This window comes from Rhinolophus ferrumequinum, chromosome 14 (genome assembly GCF_004115265.2).
Source record: "Rhinolophus ferrumequinum isolate MPI-CBG mRhiFer1 chromosome 14, mRhiFer1_v1.p, whole genome shotgun sequence".
Lineage (NCBI taxonomy): Eukaryota > Metazoa > Chordata > Mammalia > Chiroptera > Rhinolophidae > Rhinolophus > Rhinolophus ferrumequinum.
The window spans coordinates 11,510,860-11,534,407 of record NC_046297.1 but is presented as its reverse complement, the minus strand read 5'-3'; the positions used below and the strand labels follow the sequence as shown (position 1 = coordinate 11,534,407).

Below are 23,548 nucleotides of genomic sequence, written 5' to 3'. Positions count from 1 at the left end.
GAGGGCGCAGGCGCGCAGGCAGGCGCGGGCCCAGCGCAGCGGGTAGGGGAGAAGCCGCTCAGCTGCCCTTCACCTGCACGCGGGGGGGGGGGGGGGGGTGGCGAGGAGCACTGAAGCCCCCAGGGAGCAAGTCTCCAAAAAAGTCAGCTGCTGAGGCAGAGCGCCCAATCTGAATAAAGAATTTCTCAGGGACCACAGTAGGCTCTGGAGACCAAAGAGGAACAGGACAGGTTCCCTCCGCTAAGAAACTGCTGTCTTGTGGAAGAAGTACCCCTGTAAGTTGCCTACAACAATGCGGTAAATCCTATACAGGTGCTACTGGAGAGTTTAATATCCACTCACCTGTTCGATCTTCATTTCCAGACAGAAGGAAAGACACATTCAAAAGCACGAGAGCGTAGCGCTGCAAGTAAATGGCTAGGTGACAAATGGGCTGCAGGGAGATGGCAGGGACGGGGCAGAGGACTGGACTGCAAGAGTGTCATTGTAGAAAAGGGCAGCAAGGGCTTCACAGGTTGTATGCTGTCAGCACGTAAGGGCCGTGGCATTCCGACTTGCTCACCAGAAAGCTGGTTCTGGCTTGATGGGTGCCCCACACTGGGGACACTAAGACAAGTTAGGAAGCAATCTCTGAGCAAAATGTGATTAGGCAGTGAGTTACAGGGGGCACGCAGAGGAGGAAACTGACTGAAAACACGTCGAAAAGGTACAAGTGGCCAGACTTGGAAACCGATGTGATCCGGAGCATGAGAAAACGAGCCAGTGTAGGATGTCTCCCAAGTTTCACACTTGGATGACAGGGTGGCTGAGGGCCAACAAAAACACAGGAGAAACGTGCTCTTGGGGAAAAGATGGTTCTCATTTTAGATGTGTTGACTTTGAAATGCCTTTGGAACACCCGAGTGGAATGCCCCGTGAACCATTTGACAGGCGACACACAGTGAGTTTGGAATACGTATACGAATTAGGAGTCAGCCAGAGGTGCCATGAGGTGGATAAGGAAGACCGTGCAAACTGAGGAGAGGCAGGCCGAGGACAGGAGCCTGGGACCACCAGGATCTAAGAGAAGGAGAGGGGAAAAGTTAAGGAGGGCGATTAGAAGCGATGGTCAGAGAGGCATGTGAAGAATCAGAAAAGAGTGCGTGTCACAGAAACCAAAGGAGCAGAACATTTTAAGAAGGGAGTGACCAGATTCATAAAAGGCGGCAGGGAAGTCAAATACCATAATAGCTGAAAGTCCATGAGCTGTAGCAAGTAGGAGGACCCTGCCGAACTTTGACAGAGGGACATGGTGCCGTAATGAGGGAAGGGGGGATGGTTCCACAATTCCTGGGGACTATGCTGGCTGTCATTGGTCCCTGGCTTTTCCCAATGAAAGCATTGTCTCCACTTTACAGACATGACGAGTGAAGGGTAGAGAGATTACGTATCTCGGTAAAGGCTCACAGCTAATCTGTGGGCCCTATGAACCCAGGTGCTCCAAAATCCTGTGATCTTAACCCTGGTTCTACACTCACTCCCTTACAATTGTATGGCAGCTTGACTTTGCAAGGTACCTTGTACCTGTTAATTATCTCACATGGTTCCAGCAATCACCACATCTATAGTTGATCGTTAGAGAACATCCCCTGTCAGTGTTCGCTCTTCTTGAGATCTCCATCAAGCCCCACGTTACTTTTCCACAGACAGGCAATGTGACTCCAGCTGTCTCCAGCCCAGGAGGCAAAGATTTGTGGCACTTCCTTTACCTGAATACTCTACTGCACTTATTCTGGATTCAAACAGAATCAATCTACCTCCTATGACATCCTTCCAAGCTCTTTGAGCCATCGTTCACTCATTTCAGCCTCAGCCCCAGGTATCAGTTGTTCTACAGCAAATTCAATTTGTTGCATCAAGTGCTAGCAGAGGGCTTCCTTGGGGAAAGTCAAACAGCCATGTCCCTGGGACACGTGTGTTTATTCATGGTCAATTATCACAGTGAAACTAGAAACAATTATAAGAACCTATAGATTTTTTTTATTGCTACTAATAGAAAGATCATGATTTATAGGCAGAATTTAAAAGGTCCAATTAGCTACCCATATAGGAAACAAGAAGAAAACATTTAGCAAGAGACATTTCTTTTGCTCCCTTTTTCATGGTTAAATACGACTTTGGAAAAGGCCAGGTGTGCCTCCATCAGCCCTAATCTTCAGATTCACAGGAAGAAATGGACTCACATCATGGGTTTCTGCTCTCCCCATGGCTTATTTCATACAATGTAAGGTCGTACAGTTGCCTAGAAAAGGAAGCACATGACCAAAAACTAAATTTCCAGGTTTGCTTATACTTCTAAGTCATTAATCAGTCTCACTCACACTTAACTTGCTTCTTTCCCAATCTTCATATAATAAGACGGTAGCCTTTGGAATATTCTATGGGCTTAAAATCTAGCTGCTCTGGAGAATTCAGGCAGCGAAAGCAGAGGGAGCCTTTTCTCTACTCCGTTCCCTTGCTCCTTAAAGGGAGTTCACTTCAGGGGTCTCCCAAACACAACGAGATTAACTGAATTTTGGTCCAGAATATGTTCTGGACTTAAAATATAATACAGAGTTGCCACTGCTATAAATGAATTAGGTATTAGTTGTTCAAGAGAACAAATTATATCGTTAAGGTAACATTTTTGAACACTGAAATGCAGTTTTATTCACAGACCTTGAAGAGGTACCCTGATTATTAACTTCTGTGACATATTTAAATTATACCTGTAGTCTTGATTCAAAAAAGTAGTTTATGGTATGACTCATTTCCCCAATTTCTTTTTTATTTTTTAAATTTAGTTTAACTTTTTTATTGAGATCTGATTGACATGTAACATCGCATTCGTTTTCCATGTACAACATAATATTTGATAAATGTCTATATTGAGAAATGATTCCCACAGTAAGTTAACACCCATCACCACAGATTTTGACATGTGTGGGTGGGACTGGTGTCCCCTGGCACAGAGCAGCACCGCAGAGGCCGACTAAAACTGAAACACACTTGGGCAGGATGTCTCAGGGAAGGTGGAGCAGCTGAGAAATTTGGAGCAGGGGAAGGGGATAAACAGGAAGTAAGATAGAAAAGCTGGTCACCTGCAACCAAATGTTTAGACTCTACGCTATAGACAATGAAGAATCATCACAGGTTACTGAGCAGAGCAGTGACAGGATTAAGTAGCATTTTATGAAGATTAATTTCTCAGGGGTGGTGGGTGGGACTTCAGTGGGAGAGAGACTATAGGTAGAAGGACCACTCCCAAAGCAATTAGAGTAATACAGGCAAAACCCTGACCTCGGTTTCCAGTAGGTAAATAAAGACTGTGTATTGGACCGCTATTGTTTTATAACGTGGGATCAGACAACTTTAAATTGGAAGGAGCTTAGGGATTATTAAGCCCAAAATTCACAAACCTATGGTGAAATCAGGCTGGGGGTGAAGGCCACGTATATATTTTATTCAATTTTCAGAATTAGTTGCCAAAACTAATTTGAAACTTGGGAGATTGCAGAGGAAAGATCCAGATTTCTAGATTCTTGAAATTTGGCATTTGTCATATTGGATTCAAGGTCCTCCGTTACCTGCCTGGCCAGTACAAGCCCCTAAATTTGAGATCTCTTAATTTAGGCCAATTCCTATCCTGCCACCCTTACCCCAATCTTAAAGATGAAGAAACTGAAACTCGAGGAAGGTAAATAAATTTTCCAAAGTTTCACCAGCAGTCGGTGGCAAAGTCAATGAGAGATGACATGGTAGAATGACAATTCTGCCTCCCTATAGCAACTTGACGTTACAAGTCGGACAGTTACGTTCGCGAACTTTCCACCATGTCAGCACACAGCGGAAAATTCGCGAATGTAATTATGCAACAGATGTACATGGTCTCTGTTCCTCACAAGCTCTAAAAGGCACACAGTCATTATCTCCATTTCATAGAGAAGAAAATGAGTTGAGAGAAAGACTAGGTAACTTGTGCAAAACCACAAAGTCAGTGGGTCAGCAGTGGAGACAGTGTTCAAAGCCACTCGATCCAGCCAAGTCCTTTTTATTACACAATTAGTGTAAGATCCCAGAGCCAGACAAGCCTACTTAAAATTTGGCCTGGCCATTGACTGGTTGTGTGGTAGTAGGGATGTTACTCAACCTGTCTGAGTTTCAGCTCTTTAGTCTCTAAACTGAAATGAACATGTATCTACTAACACACGGCAAAAATTACTGTTCCTATGTATTGAGTGTTTACTAGGGCCAGATGTGCTAAGTTCCTTGTGCTCCACAATGAAACAGATTCTGTTATCCACATTTCAGTGGAAAAAAACTGGGATGCAATGCCCCTAGGTGGTAAAGAACAGTCTAGATTTGCCCTCTGGCCCGGTCTCATTTCTGTCTCTCCGCCGCAACCTCCACTGGTCTCCTGATGGGGCACTATGTATGCAGTTGGTACTCAATAAGTAGTAACTCTTTCCCTCACCCTTTCTCTTACTTCACATAATTAGACCATTGGTTTTTCTGCCTCTAGTGTGTTCTCTATTCTAATTTTGCAAGAAAAATAAGATTGTCTTTCCTCCAGTTTCATTAATGTAGACATGTTTTTAGAATCAGAACAATACAAGTCAACAAGTAGGCTATGGTTCTTACACTTCTCTGTAAATACTGTTATGGAGTACCAGTATATTGTGTCTTCTCCAAAAGTCATACGTTGAAGCCCTAAACCCCAGTACCTCAGACTGTGACTGTATTTGGTAATAGGGTCTATAAGGAGGTAATTAAGTTAAAATGAGGTCATTGGGTGGGCTTTCATCCAACATGACCCGTGTCCTTGTAAGAATAGGAGATTTGGACACAGATGGGTACAGAGGGAAGAGCACATGAGGACATGAGGACAAGATGGGTGGCCCATCCACAAGCCAAGGGCAGAAGTTTCAGATGAAACCAACCCTCCTGACCCTTGATCTCTGACCTCCAGCCTCTAGAACTGTGAGGAAATAAATTTCAGTTGTTGAAGCCCCCAAGTTTGTGCTTTGTTATGGCAGTCCTAGCAGACTAATACGAATATTGATAAAAACAAAGTCAAATATTTAGAAATAATAATCGCTTATTTTAAAGCTTATTCTTAAAGAAGTTTCAGGATTTAAAGCATTTTTGACAATAAGGAAAAGCAGTTAAAAACTTTCATGATTCACTTCTCAAAATTAATTGGAAGGAGATGACCTAAGGAAAAAAAACCCCATGGTGCCTTGTTAATCAGAGAAAATGCTCTCTTAGAGTGCATTTTAGTGCATGAGAAGTGTTATAATGATTGATAGAGAAAAATACTGTGATTAGGACATATTACAAAAATAAAAGCAATCAAAGTAATATAATCTATAAGTAAACAACTTAAAAGATAAAAAAGGCAAATAAATAGGCCTAATTGAAAAAAAAATGAAATACACCTCCATGTAAAATAGAAATGGTAATCATAAATCTTAGCAATTCCCTAAGATCCAAGAGTATACAAGAGACCATAGATCTGGAATGAAGTGACAAACCCCTAACAAGCAAATGGTCACATTATCGATGTGTCCTAGTTCTCCTCACTTCAGGCTTCTCAAAGTGACGCCATGTGTCCCCAGGAGCAACTGGACCACCTGCCAGTCGTAAAGTCACACAGTAAACATGGCACATCTTCCTAGAAAGTCATCTTTATTAAATTTTGGAAATAATGCGACACACAGAGCTGTACTATGGGGTAGAAAGAAAAACTCGATCTATTTTTAAATAAAACAGGACAGGACGCTTTTAAGAAATGTGGTGTTTGTTTTAGGTTACTTAGGGCTTCTGGCATCCTTGACTCCCTGGGGCACGTGGCCACTGCCTTCCACTATTTTCACTTGTGTTGAGAAAGTTTAAGAAGTACCTTTATCTAATGCCAGTTTTATGCTTAGGAGGTGTGTATCTTTGTTAGAGGGACCCAGAAAAATATATATATATCAGCCACACAGTTTGAAATTGTCTTCATTTTGCCCACACAACTCTTTTTCCAACAAAATGTACCTGAGGGATTACACTGCCAATCATTCACACTTTCGTGTGGATTACATCAGTCTTATTTTTTCTCAATATCTGAAACTAACCATATTTAGAAATTGGAGGTAAGAGGGGATGTAAATCAGGGTTCTCACGGGAAAAGTTGCCAACCGCATTGGGCAATTGGAGGGGACTATTCACCAAGATGTGGCAAGGTGTGGGGAAACCATGAGGGACACGCAGTGCCCTGGAGATACTAACAGTGGGATGCTGTACTCGTCCCTCCCCAGCCTCAAGGGGAGGGGGGGAAGCAGTTTTCAAAAGTTGGACAGAGAGAACTATGAAGAAAAAGCCAGATGGGAGCTCTTGCCTTCAGTAGAGGGACAAGGTCAGCCTGCAATGAGCCTGCAGGGAGAAAACTGGGTGAAGAAGCACAGCTCAGGTCCTCACTCCTCTGCCAGCCTCTGATCTCCTGCTAGCTGGATGTCACTGGAAGCCAAGAGAGCGAGGGAGCCCACTGAAGCAACCTGAACAAGTCAGCTTCCAGGGCACAGAATAGACAGCAGGAAAATGGAGATTTGATCTGAAGAGAGAAACAGAAGATGACCGGCACGGGAGGACTCACGAGAGCCCTGAATGGGCGGGAGGTGTTGGCAGGGGAGTAGTAGGACTGAAAAGTTGAAAGCATCGAACATGCTTAAACAAGGGGAAAACTTGAGTTCTGTTTTCAAAAGCTGAAAGCTTTCCTATGCAAAAGAACTTAGAAAATATGCACGGCAGGCGAATGTTATAGATGCTAGAGGTGAATAAAATGGAAGTGTGTGGTACTGGGAGCTCCTTGTGTGGCAGATGGTTACGTCTGCCCGACACTCTTTCCCCGGCTCTCTTCCACTTCCAGGCACATAGCTGGCCCAGTGGCCAGAGGAGCAGCCACATGTGGTGAATAATCAATCACATTCTCCTGGCCACAGTGACCGCTCCAAGCATAGACCTGGGTCCAGGAGGGCAACCAGAACCCTTCCCTGCACGTTTATACATTGAAGAGGAGAAAGAAAACCACCTTTCCTTTTGCATCACCAAGCTGAAATGGTGAACGTCTGGCACTGCCTGAAGGCATGTTCCACGCCCCATGGAAAATTCCAGCCTGCAGTGGTCCAGAACGAGGCCGTGCACAGTAAGGAGTGACGCAGAGAGTGCTGACAGGAACAACTGAGTCCCTCCTTTGAGTTATCCCTGAGGTTAGCGCATTCTGTCCTTCCCTTTCATGTGAGGCTAAAATTTTCCCCTTCTACCAGAGTGATTTGAGTTTAGTTGCTGTCACTTACAACCAAAAGAATCCTAACTAAGGTTATGGGTTGCATTGTGCCTCCACACACACCACCACCACCAAAAACAAAAAAACAAAAACGTATATTAAAGTCCTAACATGCAGTAACTCAAAATGGGGACCTTATTTGGAAGTAGGGTCTTTATAGACATCATCAAGTTAAAATGAGATCTCTAATCATTATGGTGGGCTCTAATCCAATATGACTGATGTCCTCATAAAAAGGTGAAATTTGGAGACTGACACACACAGAGAAAACACCAGGTGAAGAATGGAATTATACTGCCACAAGCCATGAACCATCAGAAGCAAGGAGAGAGCCTTCTCTCACTGCCCTCCGAAGGAACCAAACCTGTTGACACCATAATTCACTTCTAGCCTCCGGAACTGTGAGACAATAACTGTCTGTTCTTTAAGTCACTCAGTCTGAGGCCCTTTGTTACAGCAGCCCTGGCAAACCACTGAGCCGCACATAATCAAGATGTGGTAGAAAGAATTTGTACCTAGAGTTGGACAACATGATTTCCAAGTCTTCCACCTCAGACGTGATCATCTCAGATATGGAGAATTAGCCCGCAAGAACCAAAACTTGAGTCGCTTTGTTGGGAATGGGATATGTACAGTTGCTACTTCAGAGACACCCCCACAGTCCTCCACAGGAGTCCACACCTAACCCTGGCAGTCAGCCACACAGCATTTATCGAAGACCTGTTATTATATTTATTACATACGAACACTAAATAAGAAAACAAAAATAATAGAGACCGTTTTGGGGGTCCTTGTGAATTATATGGAGAAAATATAATGGACAGGCATAAAGCAACTCATAAACCAAGTTATCAGGGATGCGAACTACCAACTGTGACTCATCACATCTAGTGAGGTATTTTTAGAGAGGCCCTATTCCCCGGTCCTCTAGCAGGACAGAGTCTAGACAAGCCCCATTTCTGAGCATTTTGTATCATGCGTGTGGAATAAAAATGAACGCTCCTAAAGTAGGGCTAAATCTTTACATTGTTCCTGAGACCTACGGAGTTCTCCAAATATGAAATCTACCTATAAAAACTGGGAAAACATTAAGCCAATACCAAATTTATTTTTCTAAACGAGGTTCAGGTTTTCAAGTTGTGGACTTGGGAGGCTACACGCTTATTCCAACAACACTTCTATTGCTCCTTGGAATTTGTAGTCAGACAATCAAATCCACGGTTGTTAGTTTCGGTAGTAAGGAGCATATTAGAGAGTAGTAACCACCTCGTGGAATCTCCAAGAAGGTCAGGAAAGCAGATCTGGGTACTACACAGCCATAAACAATATCTGGAAGAAGGTCTACAGGACTGTTCTGGCCAGAACCCCAGTGCTGCCACCTCAAGTTACTTGGCACCTCTAACGTTAGGGACCAGACCTTGAACCTCAGCCAGAACAGCCCCAGAAGAACCAAATGCCTCCACCCCTGTCCCCTGCAAGGGAACTCACTTGCCTGCCTGCCTGGCCACTGCCTCCTATGGTCACTCCTTCATCCACGTCCTTTGCCAATGTCCCTGTTTAGCAAAACCACCATATCTGGACCCCCAGCTACCAAAGGGTCCAGGAAATGCAGGTCATAGCTTCCTAGCCCCATTTATCCACAGGAAAGCATGCAAGAAGGGTGAACCAGCCCACTGTTTCTGCCACAACATTGCCTTCAGAACTAGTTTTTCAGCCATGAGAAAACTGTATTCAATATTTTGTCGTCACACCCTGCTTTGACAGACCAACAGTGGGTTTGATCAGACACTTTCCTTGCATTATTGGCTCTGAAAATCTTTTTAGTGTCCAAAGAATACTATCCAACCCCCAATTCTGAGAGTTTTAACCACTGAAGGCATTCAAAAGATTGTGCCATAAGATTTTAACCTTTTTCCAAAAGATTCCACAAACAGTTTGGGCAATGGTGGCACTAGGGGAAGTAATGTTTAGCATCCCAAAGATCCTACCCAAAGGTCCTCCAAAGAAGACTGCCGAAACACCTGACAGTGAGCAAAGCTCATCACCACTTGACTTCCTGCCAGCACTGTTACAATCACCAACCTTTCCAAAGCAGCCTCTCATTAATGGGTCTTGCAAGCAACAAGACTGCAATGATTCAATATTTAGATGAAAGGCCTTTCCTAAAACAAACATGCTTCAAAACATCATACTGCCATGTCCCCATTTCATTGAATTGGCCTTTTTAAAGATTCTGATGATCTAAAATCAAGTGTTCATTTATATGTTCCACTGCATTTTCTTAGACATTACTTAGAGCGTGTGCGATTGTCCTCTGCCAATACAAAATTCTGGACAAGTTCCACACCCTAACTCAGAGTTCAGACATAGCTCTCTTCTCGGGCAATGGATTTTTCTTTACAGATGCATAGGTAAGTGGTTTCAGTTTCAACCCTGAGTGTGTACATATTCATTCTTGTAGGTTTTATATTTCTCAGATTTATATTGGGAAGGGGGAGGAATTAGGAGGAACGAGGCTTATTTAAAACACACTGATTTAGGAACCATGTTGCAAATGGGATTTTATTTACAAATGACAATGCATACCCTCCACCAGGCATGTCAAATCACAGCAAGGACCACGACGGACATCAACCAAGGAGCCACATTTCATGACTGGTGATTGCATAGGTGCATGTCAGTCATTTCATCCATCTTCAAAAGCACGATGCCGCTTCAGCTTTTGAACTATTCGGATTCCATGTAGCACATCACGGCAGAGTTACTCGAACCTACAATGCTCTTACCCACGGTAGATTCTCAACATACGAGTATAACCGGGGCACAGTAACCCTAACAAAATGGCAGGCCTCAGCCAGGTGTCCAATAAATCTGACGGGACCTCTCACTTGCATGACTCCCAAGAGAATCCTGTGAGGGTCCCTATACGTGTGTCCCCATGTTCATACGTTTTTATAAAATTTGCAAAGGTGAGATGTTTTAACTGTAATCTATGAAGACCTTGGTGTCTTTCCAATGCAAATTCCTCTTCTATCTGTTGGCATTTGGAATTGCCATAGGCATGTGTAGGACCCAACTAAGGGGAAATAGGACTAGGGAATCGTTTCGTTTGTAGAGTGTTCTGATTCACAGTTACATCCACGCACAGTTGGACTGTGACTCACTGTCCCAGAGCAGGAACGGCGTCCGGGAGTATACATAAAACCCACTATACCCACTCACCCAAAGTCAGAAGCCAAAGGTTGTAGTGCCAGAGGTTCACACTGGGACATTGTACCTGCCAGCTTAGCGACAGTGGGTAAGAAATAAAGGTTGAAGTATACTGCATGAGTCAGGGTTGTCGGAGAAACAGAATAGGAGATAGAGATAGATAGATAGATAGATAATTTATTATAAGGAATTGGTTCATGCAATTATAGAGACTGAGAAGTCCCAAGATCCAAAATCAGAAAGCTGGAGACCCAGGAGAGCCAACAGAGAAGTTCCCGTCTGAAAGCCAACAGACTCGAGAACCAAGAAGAGCCAATTTTCAGTTCAGACCAAAGGCAGGAAAAGACCCATGTCTCAACTCAGACAGTCAGGCAGAAAGTGTTCCCTCTAACCCAGCCTTTTTCTTCTATTTAGGTCTTCAATTGATTGGCTAAGTCCCACCCACACTGGGGTGAGAAATCTGCTTTACTCAGTCAACCAATTCAAACGCTTATCGTACCCAGAAACACCCTCACAAATACACCCGAATAATGTTTATCCAAATGTCTGGGCACCCCCTGGCCCAGTCAAGTTGACACTTAAAATTAAACATTACATATACCAAACCAGAAAATCCTGCCAAATCTTACAGCTCACAGATGATGAAATCTCAGTAGAAATTTCCCCAAATTTTACAATTCTAAAACTTGCATAACCTTACCAGTAATGAACTGTGAAGCTGAAACAAACTTTTCTGAACTACCCATAATAAAAATAAATTGATTCAGTTGCAAAAAATTAAGATTTCTGTTTATTCTCTCTATAGGCAATGTTACAAAATTGTTGTCAAATGAAGAAGCAATCAGAGTACATGGTCAAGAAATGTAAAAAAAAAAAAAAGGTATCAAAGACGTACGTCTGGTAGTTAATTATAATATCTTATGTTTCTGGATTATGTTTTATACCTGTGGTAGTTGTCAGCTTTTTAAAGTTTCTAATTGGTTGTGTTTCTTTTTCATTCTAAATAAATATCCTCTTTAATTTTGTGTTTTTAATTTTGTATTCTTTTTATGAAAGATGACCTCTGATATTGCTTAAGACCAGATCTGTCATTTGGCAGGTCCCACACCATTTCATAAAATAAAAATGTTTCAAGCTGTTACGGCCCTTCAGAAATCTTTCTGGTCAAACTGTCTCAACCTTGGATACACATTATAATTAACTGGAGAGCTTTCCATATAAAAAAATAAAAAAACATCACCAAGGTCCCAACACAGACCAATTAAATGGGCTCTCTGGAAATGGAGTCTGCCATGATATTTTCTAAAAGTTCCCCAATTGACTCTCTAGTACAGTCAGGGTTGAAAACCACTGTTCTAGCCTGATCTCTTCATATTACAAATTATGAAATAGAGGCCCAGGGAGAGGCTGGAGCTTTCCATGAGTCATTCAGCTAGTAAGTGGCAGTCTTGACCTTAGACCGGGAATCTCCTAAGTCTAAACCATAACACAACACTGGCACATTCCTTATTTAATCAGAGGAACGGTCACACATGATATTATTGGAGGTGACCAGTAGTGCACGTTCACTAAGGGTGGCTAACGAGGGAGACCAAGAGATCAATGTTTTAAAATCTTTAGATAGAAACATGCTGTTTACATTCAATTTTCATTCTGCTGTGGCCGAGCAGTGAAGCCCATCAAATGGTTCAGAGACAAAAGGTAGAGGATGAAGCTTATAATCAGACTTAAAATGACTGTGTTGATTTAAATGTCAAGGTCACGCCAGACTAAAAGCTCCTAAATATAGCTGTTCTATTTTAAGCAAAATAGTCCATTCTGTTTCCATAGCTTCCTGTAAAGTTTGTCCTACATTTTTTATTTTTTAAGGCCTGTTAGGGCCCTATTATTTAGATAACGAAAGTCACTAATGCACCCGAGGACTTCAATTTCCATTTAAATGCTCGAGTGAGAAATCATAAACACCTCTCCTTCCCTGGATTTCCATGGTTGGAAATCAATGGACCCAAATGAGCTTTAATATCCCTTCCAGCATAAAAATTATTTTATTCTATAAGATAATACAAGCCTATCATTTTGTTAGTGTTATTCTGACTTAGTATTTCCTGGGAGTCTACAGTGGGTAAGCAGAGTTGGATTTTTCTTTTACAGTTGCCGTTTTTTAAATGGTTCCTTTACTGTATAGAGCAATATTTAACATATTTTAATAAGCACTGCATTTTGATCACTAATCCCATGCTGTCTCATTTCACAACCTGTCTAAGGATCTTATGTATGTATGCCTTGTTTCCATAATGAGAAATCTTCAACTTCGCATCCACCAAAGTATTAAGCACCTAAAATAAAATGTCCGTATGTGTTAGACTGAATGAATAAAAGCCCCAAATTTTAAAAATTCTAGATTTATAAAATTTTCCCTGAAGGCAACTTTTTAAGACATTTCTACAAAGTGGAGCATAGTGTACAGATCATGGCGACCTCCCCACTGCCTTCGTCCGCTCAGGCTGCTGTCACCGAACACCAACGACCAGGTGACTTATAAACAACAGCAATGTATTTCTCACAGTTTTGGAGGCTGGGAAGTCTAGGATCGAGGAAGCAACAAGTCAGTGTCTGGTGAGGACTCAATTCCTGGTTCACAGAAGTCTATTTTTTGCAGTGTCCTCAAATGGTGGCACGGACAAGGGAGTTCTCTGCAGCCTGTCTTATAGTAGGGTCACTAATCCCATTCATGAGGGCTCCACGCTCACGACCGACCGAATCACCTCCAAAGGCTCCACCTCCTAATACCGCCACACTGGGCATCGGGATTTCAACATATGAATTTTGGGGGGGATTCAAACATTAAGCCTATAGCAACCACTGATCCAATTACCTGGGAGTTATGGCTGATTTGTATTCTTCCTTAATTCTCACCTTCACCCGGCCATTTTCACCCCCACACTATTCTACATCCTCAGTATCTTTTATTTGTCATTTATTTTCCTTTCTTACTACTGCTGCTTTAGCCTAGGTTCTCATAATCTCCCCTCATTACATACCTTTCTAAGCCTTCCCTTCTCTTTGTGCCCCCCTCCTGTCATTTTACGTGCTGCTACACACATTTTTCTAAAATAAAAGTTCCTTCTCCTTGTCGCACTGCACCCTCCCTTGTCACCCCGTCATGACTCCCACTTGCTGACAGTAGAGAATATAAAGTTGTCCGCCATGCAGTCTCCTGCTCACATGTGTACTTCCAGTGCCACAGCCATACTACCTGATCTGCAGTTCTTTAAGCTCTGCAAAACTTTTGTCCTGCCTGGACTATCCTCTCCACTGCCAAAATAATCCATTAACATCCTTTAAGACACAGCTCAGCAGTCACCTCCTCTCTCAAGCTTTTCCAACCACAACCCTTCCAGCAACCACAAAGAGCTGACTACACCCTCGTCACCCTACAGCCACGATACGTACTTGGTATAACACTTTATTTTCTCATGTGTTTGCTGTCCATTTCCTCTTCCTAGAAGGAAGTGTCCTTGAGAACAAAGATTGCATCTGATTCATCTTTATAGCCACAGTACCTAACGTGGCAGATGTCATATTTATTGAATGAATAAATAAAACAGTAGCTTGAGGTTAGACTCTACAGACAGCATTAGGTAAAAATCCTGGTGTAATCAAATTACTCTTTACATCTCTAAATTGATTCTAAAGGACAGGATCCATGATTTGTGGATATACCATATCATCTTTTAGGAGGTCCAACTAAGCCAGTTTTTTTTTTTCCCCCATCGCTGGAACAAATAATTACATCTTTGTTTGAATTCAAAATGAAGTATTTGGCTTGCATTTCTAGGCAGTACAGTAAAAAAAAAAAGGTGGGGAGCAATTGGAGGGGGGACATGACACCATTGGTGTTGGTAGTACAGATTCTGTGTATTTGAATTTACTTCAGTTAAATGTCTGTAAGAAAAATTCCATCATATCTCTCTTTATTTAGAAAAAAGTAGATACTGGAATAAACTAGAAATCCAACCGAAACAAAGGCTGTCGATAAAGTAGCAGTATTTAAATGATGGGTCAGCTCTAGCACAGGTAAGTAGACTATCCAGGTCCAGGATGCCTGAGGAGTGACAAAAACTCTTTCTGCTCACAAATAGGCGCCTAATCAACCTGCCAAGATTCCCGAGGTTCCTACCGGTATTGTCACCAATATCCGTGGGAGATGGACTATGTAAGTCAGAGATATCTCATGGGCTTCTTCTTAACTTCATTCAGCTTTTAGCGGCTGCCTTGAACACTGAGTTAGAAAGATGGTAAGACCAGGTGTGGACTCCGAGGGGGAATAGAGTTCATGTTGGCTGACAAGGGCTGCCGCGCCATCCTAGTATAAGCTGGGACACGTGACTCCTAGAAGACCTGAGCAGAGGAGGACAGGTAGGACGGCCTTGAATTAATTTCTCAGGTTACTTCTGATGGAGCAGTCATCAGGACAGACTCAGCCAAGGACAGCAGTGAATAGGAAACATACAGTGCTTGTTAGAACTAGAGTGCTCTTCCCTCTCCCCTGTGAGCAGCCAAATGAAGCTAGTTGGTGACAAAATCGTGGGGACCCAGGAGAGCCACCATGCAATCAGTATACAGGCCCGACACTGGGTGAGTCTATGTTAGCAAATAAGAGCAAAATTGGTTCTGGGAGAAGCAATATGGGAGAAGGAGGCCAGGGGCCAAGAAGACAGAGCAGAGACAGGGCACTGAACACCTCGGGTGTAGAGACCATGGCCACCCTCCTGGGACTGGCTTACGGAGGCGACGCGCCAGCCTGGCGAGGAACTGCCTTGACCCTCAGAAGGGTAAAAGCCTTAAGGAAATGAGATTCCATAATAAGAAAGACTTGCATTTGAGAAGGGAGCAGGTGGGTGCACAGAACAGAACCAGGAAAGACCTGCAAGGGGTACGTCAGTCTCTGGGAGGGATAACTAGGAACTAGCATGGAGGTCCTGTGGGAAATGAAGTCGAACTCTACGGAAATCAGGGAGGGACACAGAGTGGGAGACAAATGCAGGCAAGTTGATTTGATTGGCATGGAAGTCCCTGAATCCACAGCAACCGACTCCATTGTCCAAACTCCTGTGAATAGCAAGGAGACCTAGGAGCCCCTGGGGTTTTCTGCCATTAGAAGGTGTGACATCAAAGAGACATTGATAAAGTAGAGGCTGCAGCTGCAGGGAAAATAAAAAGGAAATCAGGTAATTAACAAGTGCTAAAAGACCAGAGCAGAGAGGAAGAAGCTTTGGAAAGAAACTCACCATATTTTTAAATGTGGAGGGAGGAGGGAATTAAGGAAAACATGCGAACATAGCCTTTGAATCTGGCAGTTAGGCGTGAGGCCAGGGGAAAAGAAAGATTAATCTCAACTTCATTCACCATGCCCATTCTTGTGGGCACCGCTCAAAGGAGATTCGATGAAGGAAAAGGCTGAAACTAGTGGCGAAAATGGACCCTGGGGGATTATCAGCTAACATTCATTAGCATGGCAAAGTGAGAGCTCCTGACACTGCACAATAACCGAAGGAGCCGTGCACAGTCTCAAAACCATCTTTCTGTGACAGGTGGACTGTCCCGGCAGCTGTAAGGATCAGTTTTTTGAATCATGTGAGGAGAAAATGTCACGATCCCACAGTAATGATAGAGCAACAAAGGAAAATGATCTCTCTCAGCTATTTTTAAAGGGCTAATGGTGCCCTTTGGCTCTGTCTAGTTCCAGAAATTATACACTCATGATAAGTACCAAGCAGCCCCAAACAAAGGAGCCCTGTTTTCCATTTTTCACCTACTCTTACTCCAATCTGCAGAAGCAAAAATAGAATGCTGTTATAATGCTGGTCATTACAGGAAAGATAATGCCTCAGGCAAGAAATCAATGAGGGGGAAAAAAACATTACCTTTAGATTATAAAAATCACACTCAGTGGTTTATCCAGCAAACACACAAAGAAAACCAGACTTGAACAAACTGGCGAGTGGGACTGACCATTTTTAAAACAAAGCATTTTAATGCTACAAATGAATGAAACTTCATGAAAACAGAAATATCCCACGATTCAACCTTCATTTTAATTAAGAGCACCATAAGCCGGTTAAAAGAAAATTTTTCACTACTTTTTCAGAATAATGATTATGGTTATTGGGTTACTGTAGTAATCTCCCAATTAACAATGTACACTGTGAAAAGCAAAACTGTGAAACGATTTTACAAATTCTTAAGTCCATACGTAAAACAGTTCCTAGGCATTTAGCCATATAGATAAAGGGTAAGAATTGCAAACCTTAACACACGCTGTTCTGCTGCCTGCAACCGTAAACATAAGTCAAGAAGATTTCGAGGGAAGTTTTAACTTTAATTTAGGTCAACTAATATTTGAAAAGGGAGACAAGAATACTCAATGGGGGAAAAAAGTTTCTTCAATAAATGAAGATGGGGAAACTGGATATTCACATGCAAAAGAATGAAACTGGGCCCCTATCTTGCACAACTCACAAAAATTAACTCGAAATGGATTAAAGATCTAAATGTTAAATCTGAAGCCTAGAATAAAATATAGAGGGAAAGTTCCTTGACACTTCTCTTGGCAATGATATTTTGGATATGACAGCTAAAGTACAAGCAACAAAAGCAAAAATAAACAAGTGGGACTACACCAAACTAAAAAGGTTCTGCACAGCAAAAGAAACTATCAACAAAATGAATAGACAACCTACGGAATGGAGAACATATTTGCAAACCACATAACTGTGAAAGGGTTCTTATCCAAAATATATAAGGAACTTGTACAAAATAATAATAATAACAATACAATTTCAAAATGGGCAAAAGACATGACTAGACATTTTTCAAAAAAAGACACACAAATGGCCAAACATACATGAAAAGATGTTCAACATCATTAATCATCACGGAAATGAAAATCAAAACCACCTCACACCTGTCAGAATGGCTTATCAATAAAAGAGACACAAGAGACGTGCTGAGGAGGGTGGGGAGAAAAGGGAACCCTTGTGCACTGTTGGCGGGAATATAAATTGGTGCAGCCACTGTGGAAAACAGTATGGAGTTTCCTCAAAAATTTAAAAATAGAACTGCTATACGATCCAGCAATTCCACTTCTAGGTATATATCCAAAGGAAATAAAATCGCTACTTCAAGCAGATTCCTGCTCCGCCATGTTCCGTGTGGTATTATTCACAACAAGCAAGACATGGAAACAACCCAAGTGTCTGTCAACAGATGAATGAATGAAGAAAATGTGGTTTCTCTATACACATAAGAGAATAGTATTCAGCCATAAAAAAGAAGGAAATCCTGCCATTCGTTGGTGACAACAAGTCAGACACAGAACAACAATCACTGTATGATCTCATTTACATGTGGACTCTAAAGAAAACTGAGAGTACGTTGGTGGATGCGGGTACGGGAGGGGGAGAAATGGGTGAAAGTGATCAAAGGGTAGAAACTTCCAGGTGTAAGATGAGTAAGTCCGAGAGAAATAATGTACAGCATGGGGACTACAGTTAACAACACTGTATTGTAGACTTGAAAGTTGCTAAGAGAGCAGATCTTTAAAGTTCTCACCACCAAAAAAAAAAAAAAGGTAACTCTGTGAGGCGATGGCTGTATTAATTAATCTTACGGTGGTAATCGTTTTGCAGTATACACATACAGCAAATCACATTGTACACCTTAAACTCACCCATGTTATATGTCAATTATATCTCAGGAAAGCTGAACAAAAATTTTTAAATAAAGTTTTCACAAAGACTTTAGACAAATTCTTTAGGGTTCCAGAAAATTTGACAAATACTGTTAACTAAAACTACTGTCAGAAAAATAACTGGCCAGAGTCCAGTGAGATAACATACAGAAAAACATTTGTGAATGATAGCGTGCTGTATAGATACAAGGTCCCACTGTTCGGGGGGAGCGAGTGTCAATATATATATATTATTTATTTAAAATATTTTTTCCAGCTTTGTTGGGTTATAATCAATAATAAAAATTGTATATATTTAAAGTATACAACATGATGGTTTGATATAAGGTATCCACTACTAGCATAGCTTTAAGAGTTCTGGAATACTGGGATTAAAAAAGAAATAGAGAAATGTATATAATGTTATAAACCAATGTTACCTCAATTTTAAAAAATAGAGACCTCAGGAAAAGAGGTATGTCCTACAGTCATCTTTAAATAACTAATCCCCCAAAAAAATATATATCCTATATTCTCCTAATTAACAAGGAGGGAAAATATGACCACGAAAAATGCACTCAAACTAAGATGTGGTTAGACTCGTTATGTAACCATCTTTCTAAAATAAGAAGTATTATAAAAATAACTCGAGCGCGTCCTCTCAACCACAAGGTTGCCGGTTCAACTCCCGCAGGGGATGGTGGGCTGCGCCCCCTGCAACTAGCAACGGCAACTGGACCTGGAGCTGAGCTGCGCCCTCCACAACTAAGACTGAAAGGACAACAACTTGAAGCTGAACGGCACCCTCCACAACTAAGACTGAAAGGACAACAACTTGACTTGGAAAAAAAAAAAGGCCTGGAAGTACACACCGTTCCCCAATAAAGTCCTGTTCCCCTTCCCCAATAAAATCTTTAAAAAAAATAAATAATGATAAGCTCAGAGTATTTTCTACAGATTATTTAGATGCCCAAGATGTTTATGTTACATCCAAGAGATTTAAGCTTCCAAATCAAAAAACTAACATTTTGCTTTTCATTTATTTAGAATTGCACTTGCCAAAGGAAAATATTTAAAGCAGTTTACTAGACACATTTGGACATTGAGAAATTACCTGCACACTATTAACTATAAATGTGATGTTAAGTATAAAAGGCCATGACTCAGAGAGGAAAGGAGGAAGAGGAAGCGGGGCAAAGGTAGGGGAGGAGAGAGAGGGAGACAGAGATAGAGAGATACGTGTTTGTCAGAAGCTCCAGCCATATTGAAATGAGAGGAAGGACAGAGTTTTCCCAGCGTTGGCACTGTGGGTGGCGGTTGAGGACAAACATGAAAGCCATGGAATTAACTAGTCTCAAGACTCCCAGTGGAACTCTGGCATCCAGTTGTTGTTGGCCCCAGAGCTGACTCACCCTTCCCCTTCCAGGTGCGGGGAAGGATTTGATTCTTGTCTGCAAACAACCTCCAGGGACCTTGGAAGGTCCGGAAGTGAATCAGGACTCCAGATGCCAGAGCATGCTGATTCCTTTTTAAGAAATTACTTCATGTCAACAAATTAATAGGTTAGACTGTGACCCATCTAAGTGATTTATCCCCTAACTTTAAGTGACAAAAGCAGAATACAAAAGATGTGCCTGGTAATGAGAACTGATTATATCTAAACATGTGTGTGGACCAGTCCAGCAGGAAATATACAAGATAAAAAATTATGCTGAAAACTAACATAAAGATTGTATGCCAATTGTACTTAAATTTTTTTTTAAGTTACATTGAGGTCACAAAATAATAAGACTTTTTTCTTTGACTTTGCTATATTATTTTTGCCATTTAACGTGATTATAAGGAAAAGTCAAATGACAAATGATAACCTGTGAGAAAATATTTACAACTTACATCCCAAAGAACAGAGTATATAAGAAGCTCTTAAAATTTGAGAAAAAAGACAAAAATCTCTGTAGAAAAGAAGTTTAAAACACAAACAGTTCTCTGAAAATGGAAGCCCACTTGCTTAACATGTGAAAAACATGCATTAACCTCAACTCATAAAGGTTGAGTTGCATTGAGATATAATTTCTCACACAACACATTGGCCAAAATCCAAAGCTGGACAATACGCTCGCCTGGTGGTGCTGTGGGATAATGCACTCTCCTACATTGCTGGTGGGAATAAACTACAGATACATTAATTACCCTTAGACCTAGCGATTTCTCTTCTAGGAACCTATCTTATAGCTAGATCAGCACTGAACAACAGATTCACGGGGTTAGTCATTGCAGAATTGTTCGTAGTAACAAAAGATTGGAAACAACCCAAATGTTCACCAATAAGGAACTGATTGAATAAACTTCCCACCCACACAATGGAGTCACGAAAAAAGAGTAAGATTTCTAAGAACTGAGAAGGAGTGATTTGAGTGGCTTCCAGTGTATAAGTGAAAAAAATCCACAATGGTATATATAAAATGCTGCCTTTTATACAAGAAAGAAGATAAAATAAGAGAATATATACATATATATATACATACATATATGTGTATTTTTTTATTTTGCTTAATTTTGCAGAAACTCTGGGAAGATTAACCAGAAATAAATGCTAATAGAGTTAGCATAGGGGAGTAGAGAGTGGGGAACTGGGAGAGAAGAGACAGGGATGTAAGCAAGACTTTGCTGAATACAGTAGTCCCCCCTTATCTGAGGTTTCACTTCCTGCGTTTGTGTTACCTGCAGTCAACCATTTTTTGAAAATATTAAGTGGAAAATTCCAGAAATAAACAATTCATAAGTTGTTGGGGTTTTTTGTTGTTGTTGTGAATACTTTTAGAAATACTTGTACTTAGCATTCTCTTAACGTCTATCCATATAGGTAAGTTTCTCTTATAACAGCTCAAAAAGCTAGGCAGGAGAAGGAAATCTCTAGGAAAAACAGATCATTTTAAAACTTGGTTATTGAAGAAACAGACACGGTACCAGCCCTCCCCACGCCCCAACCCAAATCCATCAGAGGGCACGCTAGGATTACCATTTCAAACACTGACTCATCAAACAAACAGAATAATAGCACTGTTACAGTGTTTAAGAGTCTGGTTAAATCACAAACCATATTACTTATTGGGAAGCCAATCTCCAAGACCTGGGAGAGTGAAGATCACAGCTTTGACAAGCATCAACAAACAGTCCATGTCACTTGCTTTCATTTTCTCTAAGACTTCCCAGGAAGGATCTGTTACAAGGGGGCATCCATGGAACGGTAACACACATATCTGAGGACAGCAAGTAAGGACAGTTTCTACAGCCTCGGCAGGCAGATTTATACAATGTCCCACATGAATCTCCTCTATTTCTTGGCACAAGGTCCACTAACAAGCGCAACCACACCATTGTCAGATACCTGAGTAGATGAAAAATCAACAGACTGCAAAAATAAGCAGTTTTCTCCTAATACATGTAAGGACACAGCAGTAATACCTAACTATGCAGCCACCGAAATCTATGACCTTTAACAGCTGGCAATGGCGTACAAGAGCAAGGACTCCCTTACTCGTGAGACTGCAGCATCTTTTCAAAGAAGCTGCATGCAGATATGAACAAGATGAAGCCACAGCTTTTATTCCTTTTGTAGTTATGGAAATTCTGTTTTCTTTTGAGAAATTGAAATTTAATTTGTTTAGTTTTCTGCAGTTACACAGGTACAGGAGAGCAGTATCTGAAATACCACAGCTCTGTACATCTACAGCTTGGTCTTCAGGATGTAAAATCACAATAACCCGGGACCAGTGGGGAGATGACAGACTGCAATGGACTCCAATCAATGGAGGCACCGGAAGTGGAGGCAAGTCACTGTGGATCCCACTTCTCTGACACCATGTAACGTCAATCAATTTTGACCAAGAACTCACTTATATTTGAATTTGTTATCTGCCCCTGCTGGCTCATTATTTGAATCAGTCTTTCTTTTATGTTGGGAGGCAAAGGCTTATGTCTGTGATATATCTGGAAATATTCTTCACGAAGCCAAAGGCATAGATCCAGGAGCTGATAGACCAGCCGCTGGGGGGGCATCACAGCTGTTCTCGGGTCTCGGGAGACTCTTCCTCGGTCCCAGGTTCATGAGAACCTGGCCAGAGACCATCCTTCAACTCCTGCCCCTCAAATAACCCAAAAGTTTTAAATTGTGTGCCATTCTGAGGAGTCTGATGAAATCTCCGGCTGTCCCACCCCATCCCACCTGGGACATAAATCATCCCTTTGTGCAGCGATTAGCGGAGACGCTCCCCTCCCACTAATCATTTAGCAACCGTTTGGGTTATTAGATTGACTTTGGTTATTAGATTGATTGTGGTACCACAGTGCTTGTGTTCAAGTCACCCTTGTTTTACTTAATAATGGCCTCAAAGCATAAGAGTGGTGATGCTGGCAATTCGGATCTGCCAAAGAGAAGCCGTACAGTGCATCCATTAAGCGAAAAAGTGAACGTGGCACAGTAAAATATTTTGAGAGAGAGACCACACTCACATAACTTTTATTACAGTGTATCGTTATAACTGTTCTATTTTATGATTAGTTATTGCTGGTAAACTCTTACTGTGCCTAATTTATAAATTAAACTTTATCATCAGTATGTATGTACAGAAAAAAGCATAGTATAGATAGCGTTCGGTACTACCCACAGTTTCAGGCACCCACTGGAAGTCCTGGAACATATCCCCCAAGGATAAGGAGGACTGCTGTATACCTTTTTGATTTTTGACTCACAGAAATGTTTTAAATGTTTAAGGAATAGATTAAATTAAATCAAAAAGGGAATGCAATCCTAAAATTGAGAAGAAATAGAAACAAACAATTCTATATCAAATGAGTACCACACTGACATAAAGCAAAAAATTATATCAAGTGACTTTTGAATATGTATTTGCACTATACATTTCCTGGTGGGATACAGTCCAAGGACTAAAAGAACTACACAAAAAATCCTCAAAATTTACTGCCTCTTCTCTGTCTGCCCTCTGTGTATTGCTTATAAGGGCACTTGTCATTGGGTTTGGGACTCACTTAGATAATCCAGATGATCTCATTTCAAGTTCCTAATTTAATCACATGTGCAAAGACCTTTTTTGCAAATAAAGTTACATTCACAATTCCAGGAATTAGGACATGAACATATCATTATGGGAGCTCATTTAGCCCACTGTAGTCTGTCCTCAGATGACCAAAAATTCACATCCATTCTACATACAAAATACACTCAACCCATCTCAACATCC

General features: G+C 41.5%; 1 pseudogene; it reads right to left on the bottom strand.

The window, feature by feature from the left end:
• Window positions 1–58: 58 nt before the first annotated feature.
• Window positions 59–22,346, bottom strand: LOC117034197 (protein AMN1 homolog; annotated as a pseudogene).
• Between the last annotated feature and the right edge of the window lie 1,202 nt (window positions 22,347–23,548).